Below are 7,773 nucleotides of genomic sequence, written 5' to 3' on the forward strand. Positions count from 1 at the left end.
CCCAAATGGAGTCATGATGTCTGCGAGTACCAGGTAAACCTGTAATGAAGTCCATGTTTATCACTTCCCACTTCCATGTAGGAATGTTAATCTCTTGAGTCATACCTCAGGGTCTCTGATGTTCTACCTTAACATGTTGACAATTACGACACTTAGCCACAAAATCTGCTATATCCCTCTTCATGCCATTCCACCAAAAGACTTCCCGCAGATCACGGTACATCTTAGTGGCACCTGGATGAATAGAATACCTGGAGTTATGGGCTTCTGTAAGGATCTTCTGTCTCATCTCACCCACCTTAGGAACACATAAATGACCCTGGTAGCGAAGCACACCATCTCCCCCTTGGGAGAAAATCTCAACCTTCTACTGATGAACTGCACCCTTTAATTGAAGCAATATAGGATCACTATCTTATTTCTCCTTAACCTCCGCTACCAATAAAGATTCTGACCCATTCTGAACTGTCACACCATCTGATATGTTCATAAGGAAAGCTCCTAAGCGAGCAAGCCGGTGAACATCCTTTGTTAATTCCTTCCTTTCTTCCTCAACATGTGCTACACTACCCATAGATAGTCTACTAAGACCATCGGCTACTACATTGGCCTTACTATGATTGTAAAGCACATTCATAGCATAGTCCCTGAGGAATTCAAGTCATCTCCTCTGGCGAAGATTCAACTCTTTCTGGGTGAACACATACTGGAGGTTCTTATGATCTATGAACATATCTACATGAACACCATACAAGTAATGTCTCCAAATATTTAGGGCAAACACTACAGCTGCAAGCTCGAGGTATGAGTCAGATAGTTCTTCTCATGTACTTTAAGTTGTCTAGAAGCATAAGCTATAACCTTACCTATAACCTTACCTCTCTGCATCAACACACAACCTAGGCCGACTCTGGATGCATCACAATAGATCACATAACCGTCTGAACCCTCTGGTAGAGTCAAAACATGAGTTGTAGTCAACCTAGTTTTCAGTTTCGAGAAGCTCTTCTCACACTCATCTGACAACTGAAACTTGACCTTTTTATGAGTCAACTTGGTCAATAAAGAAGCTATGGATGAAAATCCTTCTACAAACCTTCGGTAATAACCAGCTAAACCTAAGAAACTTCTGATATCTGTAGGAGAAGTGGGTCTGGGCCATTGTTTCACTGCCTCTATTTTCTGAGAATTCACTCAGATCTCTTTCCTAGATACGATATGACCAAGGAAAGCAACTGATTGTAATCAAAACTCATATTTGCTAAACTTAGTGAATAACTGGCGATCTTTGAGAGTCTGCAAAACAACTCTCAGATGAGTCGCATGTTATTCCTCATTCGTAGAGTAAATGAGGATATCATCAATAAAGACGATAACGAACAAGTCCAAATACTGCTTGAACACCATGTTCATTAAATCCATGAAAGTTGTAGGAGCATTGGTTAGTCCAAATGACATAACTATAAATTCAAAATGACCATACCGAGTTCTGAAGGTGTTTTCGAGATGTCACTATCTTTGACTCTGAGTTGATGATAACTGGATCTGAGGTCTATCTTCGAAAAATGACTAGCACCCTGAAGTTGGTCGAACAAGTCATCAATCCTGGGATAGGGTACTTATTCTTGATTGTGACTTTGTTCAACTAGCGATAGTAAATGCACATCCTGAGAGAACCATCTTTCTTTTTCACGAACAACACTGGTTCACCCCATGGGGAAATATTGGGTCTGATGAAGCCCTTATCTAGAAGGTCTTTCAACTATTCTTTCAATTCCTTGAGCTCAGCTGGAGCCATTCTATATAGAGGAATCAAAATAGGCTGGGTATATGGAAAGAGATCTATTCCGAAGTCAATTTCCCTTTCGGGAGGAACTCTGAGAAGATCTTCTGGAAACACTTCTGGAAACTCATTTACTACTAGGACTGACTCAAGAGTTGGGATTTCGGAGTTTGAATCCTTAAGCCAAACAAGATGATAGATGTCCCTTTAGAGATCATCTTTATGGCCTTAAGGTAAGGGATAAATCGACCCATAGGCACTGAGCTACTACCCTTTCATTCTAGGATTGGCTCATCTGGAAACTGAAAACCAACGATCCTAGTCCTACAATCAACTGAGGCATAACAGGAATGTAACCAATCAATGCCTAGAATGATATCAAAGTCTACCATTTCTAACTCTACAAGATCTGCTGAGGTGACTTTCTGAGAGACTATGACAGGGCAATTTTTTGTATACTTGTCTAGCTATAACTATGTCACCAACTAGATTAGAGACTGAGAAGGGTTTTGAAAGAGTTTCTGGACTGACACCGAATTTTACTGCTATATATGGAGTTACAAAGGAAAGAGTATCCCCTGGGTCTAACAAAGCATCAACATCTAAATGAAAGACTCGTAACATACCAGTAACCACATCAGGAGAATCTTCATGATCCTGGCGAGCCTGGAGAGCATACAGCCTGTTTTGGCGCTGACCGCCACCTGTACCAGATGAAGTACCTTACTGAGTTGGGCGAACTGCTCGTGCTGCTAGAGCTGAGCCCTATTATTGCTACATCCTTGTCCCTATTTAGAAGGGCAATCCCTCAACCTGTGACCATACTGACCACACCCAAAACATCTTTTGTTTCCTGCAAGACACTCGCCCGGATGGTTCTTACCACACTTCGGACAAGTAGGGTAGGTCTTGTTACCTGAAGTACTCCCTTGAGACATAGAGCCTGATGCCCTACCTTTCTGATCTTGTTGAAAATCGGGGGATGGAGCACTAGCTGATGAAGGCGCTGGAGCTGAAGATTTTTGCTGAAATTGTGAGCGATTTCCACCACCCGATTTCTGTTGAGAGTACTCCTAGTTGCCTGATCTAGCCTTCTTGTTGTCCTTAGCTAGTTCTCTAAGCTTATCTCCCATAACCCGCTGAGCATGAGTCATGAGTCATGAGTCATGAGCCTAGAGATATTCATATCCTCCAACAACATAGCATTTCTGCACTCTATCTTCACCAAGTCAGATACCCTAAATAGGAACTTACTCATATTTGCCCTAGAATCGGCAACCATTTGTGGAGCATACCTGGAGAGCTGGGTGAACTTAAGTCTGTATTCTTAGACTAACATAGAACCTTGTCTCAAATTCATAAATTCCTGAGCCTTAGCCTCCCTCAACTCTCTTGGGAAGAAATTGTCCAAAAAAGCTCCGATAAAACACTCCCAAGTCACAGGAGCTAAATTCTCACCCTTGTTGCCTTTTCACTGCGTAAACCATATGTGAGACATATCCTTAAGCTGGTAGGACGCCAACTCTACCTTATCATTTCCAGTCACTTGCATCACTCCAAAGATTTTCTTGACCTCATCAATGAAGTTCTGGGGGTCTTCACAACTTGTGACCCTAGAAAATCAGGTGGATTTATCCTAACGAAATCTCAGATCCTAGCCGCCACTGATCCACCACTAGTGTTTGTAGGAACTGGACCTTTCTAATTGTTCCGATTGGCCACACTCTGAGCCATAAGTTGGATAGTATTCCAAAACTCTATATTTGAAACCTCATGGTCTAGGACTAGAGGAATTGCATTAGCATTGCGGGCATTAGCATTCCTTGCGTAAGCTCTACGAGGAGGCATGATCTAAAATGCATAACGTCGAATTAGAAATGAGATCATACCCTCGCACACGATAAGAATAACAAGAAACTGAAGTTTTTTTCCTAAAACACTTCGTAGCCTCCCCCTCATAAGTGTGGTTCGCTTCACACCCATGAAAGGGACTCTACTTAGTGCAGACATCCTAGGACTCTTAAACATAATGCTCTGATACCAAGTTTTGCACCCCCCGAGGCTACCCGCTTGACGTAAACACGGGACCTAGGATCACGAGTGACCCCAAGCTAACCCTAATCTTGCATATCATAAGCATACTTAAAAAATTGAACAGCAGATACTATACGGAAGCTTAAAACATAAGATAAATTAAATTATGGGGAATACCCAATACTAGTCTGAATACATAAATACTAAATAGAGTTAGTAATACTGAATTATAACTCAAAATACTAAAGCTGAATCTGTTTATGTCTGAAATAAGCCTCTAACTGACTAGAAATGCTCAGACATGCCTCAACTAACTCTAGTAAAAACTAAAATTGAAATGAAAGACTGAATGTAAAAGAACATGTATGTCGTCCTCGAAAAATGAGAACTCACCACTAATACTGTTGAATACAGATGGGGAACTGATCTACACGTGATCTGAATGTTGAGGACCTGAACATACATCACGAAAAGATGTAGCGCAGAGTATGTGTCAGTACTTGAAAAGTATTGAGCTTGCATGATAGGATAAGGCTGAACAAACAATTAACTGAACAAAGCATATTAGGCAATGATATAATCTGAACATGATGAAGATACTGAAATATACTGAATATGAACTAAACTGAATTCAATTCCCACGTACATAACATGTTGAAACTAAATACTAAAAGTATATCTGAAAACCTGGTCAAATGCACTAGAGTCTAAAAACCTGGTCAAATGTACTAGAGTCTGACTGTGGGAGCTACTAATAACCGACATAAGACCACGTGAGCTAAACGTGGAGTCTGATGTATACGCCCCATCGAAAGGACCCAATATACCTTGCCAGGGGTATAGAGGCATGACTGGCGTGCCACTAAACCTGATGCCCAACATAGGGGACTTACAAACCTACGGGGGCACATAGTTCTGGGACTAAGAGGGTGACTGACACTAGTCCAACTCGGTGTTAAGCCTATTCCCAACTGGAATGTGTACAATACAACATAACTGAAATAAACTAGATAGCTCAATATTTTAACATGCTAACTAAAAATGCAACATTTAAGTACTAATAATGAAACATTCGAAATCTGAGGCATGTATATCTGTTTATCTGACCTAGCTAGTGTAATTCATGAACTAAGAGAATCTACACAACTAGGGTTCTGAGTTTCATGCAAAGAACTAAGCAACAATGTTATTAAACTATGATAATCTCATTAAGGATACTATAACATCTAAATCACAACAATTATCTAAAGTTCTAGCAACCCTAGGTATAAACAAGATATGGAGAATCAAGAATCTGACTGATTCTAGGGACCTAGTGGATGAAAGGAATCCACCAGTGAAATCCCACATACCTGGTGACGAATTTCACGGAGAAATCTTTTGGAACCGAAGAAAACTCGTTGCTTTCTTGGAGGGGTTGGGTTGCTTCTTTTCTCCTCTTTTTGCTGTAAGTTTGATGAATTCTAGTGAATGAATGACTTAGGGTAAGTTCTGACTAAGTCATTAGGCTCAAACTAGCCAAAACGACGTAGTTTAGGGATTAAACGACGTAGTTTAGGTGTCCAACGCATAGGGGAAAAGAACAAAATGACCCTAACTTAAAAGTTGTCGGGGTCAACGACGGGCTTAACCGACGAACCGTAGATGGACCTACGGCCTATCCTGTCATCTCGTCATTTGGCTTTAGAGAATTGGGAACTGGGGTGTGAACCACGGACGTGGACCATTGATGAGCCGCGAAATCTTGGCACATTTGATGCTTGAAAACTAAGGATTAATACTAGAATTGAGTGTATTTTTGTATGCTTTGATGTGTTTGATTGAATGAGTAGACAGATTCTTGCTTGTGTGAAACAATGGAAAAAGAAGAAGAAGATGATGGTGATCAAGTGAAGACCACGAGTACCTAGACGGGTCGTGGTCCTTTTCACGAATCGTGGTGCAGTTCGTGAAGCATTTCCAGTATGAAGGTTTGGAGGAGTTGAGATTTGGTAGGATCAAGTAAAGATCACGGCCAACCTCACGGACAGTGGTCTTCATAACGGTCTGTGGTTGTGCTCGTGAAGTTGAAGCAGTGCTTGGGCCTTGGGAAGATGGAGTGCATGAGCAACCAAGTGAAGACCACGGAAGGCTCCACAGGCTGTGGTCACTATAACGGCCCGTGGTGGTGATCGTGAAGATGATCCAGTACTTAGGCCTTGAGAAGCTTAAATGGGAAGTGACCAAGTGCATGCCACGGGTACCTTTACGGACCGTGGTCAGTGCCACGACCCATTGTGACGTTGATGTGAGGCCAAAATACATATTTTTAATCATTATATGTCTCACATTTATTATTTATATTTATCCTTTTTGAGCATGAATTTTATGAATTTTGATAAATAGTATATTTTATTTGTAGGGTTAAATTGGTGGGAAAATGAAGATGTTTGAAGCTAAAACGAATTAAAGATGGAAGGTTGAAGAAGGAAATCAAGCAGGCAGCTTAATTGATTAAATTTAATATAATAATCTATCTATATATAAAAGGAGAAGAAAAAATGACATATGTCAACACTACAAATTTTCAGTATTTTAAATAATTAATAATCAATAATTAAATAAATAAATATAGACACATGCCAATAATTAGAATTAGAACGATACATGCCAACACAACTAATTTTTTTTAATTTTAAAATTTTAACTAATTTTAAATAATCAATAATTAATTAAATAATATAGACACATGTCAGCACCATAAAATTTGTAGATATATTAAATAATAAATAAAAATTTAAAAACATAAATAAAAAACATTTTTTAAAATTTGTTTACGTAAAAAAACGGCATAATACATAAATTGGACCCTAAACTTGGCTTCGAATTTTAAGTATGACCTCTAACTTTCAAAATTTTCAGTATTTTAAATAATTAATAATCAATAATTAAATAAATAAATATAGACACATGCCAATAATTAGAATTAGAACGATACATGCCAACACAACAATTTTTTTAATTTTAAAATTTAACTAATTTTAAATAATCAATAATTAATTAAATAATATAGACACATGTCAGCACCATAAAATTTGTAGATATATTAAATAATAAATAAAAATTTAAAAACATAAATAAAAACCAAAAAGAAAACTAACGGAATGTACTTGTTATAATTGTGGAAAATTAGGATATATAGCTAGAGATTGTAAATTACCTAAAAATCCAAAGAAAAAACAAGGGATAATACATATATTTGACCTTAAACTTGGCTTCAAATTTTAACTTTGACCTCCAACTTTCATAGTGCACAAATAGACACTTAAACTTGTATAAAGTTGAACAAATAGACACACATGACCTACATGGCATCCTACATGTCATTTTTTGTCCTACGTGGTGTCCTACGTGTATTGTACCATGTAGGACTCATGTGTTTACTTGTTCTACTTTATACAAGTTTAAGTGTCTATTTGTGCACTATGAAAGTTGGAGGTCAAAGTTAAAATTTGAAGTCAAGTTTAAGGTCAAATATATGTATTCTGATGTTTTGATCTCCTTTTTAAAAATAATAATAATAATAATTTGAATGTGTTTGTTCCTAATTCAAAGCTAACTGCCTAATTTTTTTTTAAAATAGTGGGATCATTTTTAAATTTTTGTAAATGTTAAGTATTATCTTTTAAACTAGATATAGGACCCCGTGCCAGCACGGGGCCCAATATATATTACTCCCTCCGTCCCATTTTATATGATGTACTTTGATTTGGCACAAACTTTAAGAAAAATGGAAAGACTTTTAAAACTTGTGGTCCAAAATGAATGATAGAAATTTGTGTGGTTGTAAATCATTTCATTAAGGGTAAAAAAGACATTTTATAGGCAAATTGTTACTTAAAATATAAATGTGTCATTCTTTTTGGAACTGACTAAAAAGGAAAGTAAGTCATATAAATTGGGACAGAGGGAGTAAC

The 7,773-nt window shown here is 38.0% G+C and overlaps 1 pseudogene; it reads right to left on the reverse strand.

Annotated features, from left to right (window-relative positions):
• LOC102600574 (inositol-pentakisphosphate 2-kinase-like) overlaps positions 1–7,773 on the reverse strand; it is a 54,249-nt pseudogene that overhangs the window by 14,535 nt on the left and 31,941 nt on the right.

Source organism: Solanum tuberosum, unplaced genomic scaffold (assembly GCF_000226075.1).
Source record: "Solanum tuberosum cultivar DM 1-3 516 R44 unplaced genomic scaffold, SolTub_3.0 scf00084, whole genome shotgun sequence".
Lineage (NCBI taxonomy): Eukaryota > Viridiplantae > Streptophyta > Magnoliopsida > Solanales > Solanaceae > Solanum > Solanum tuberosum.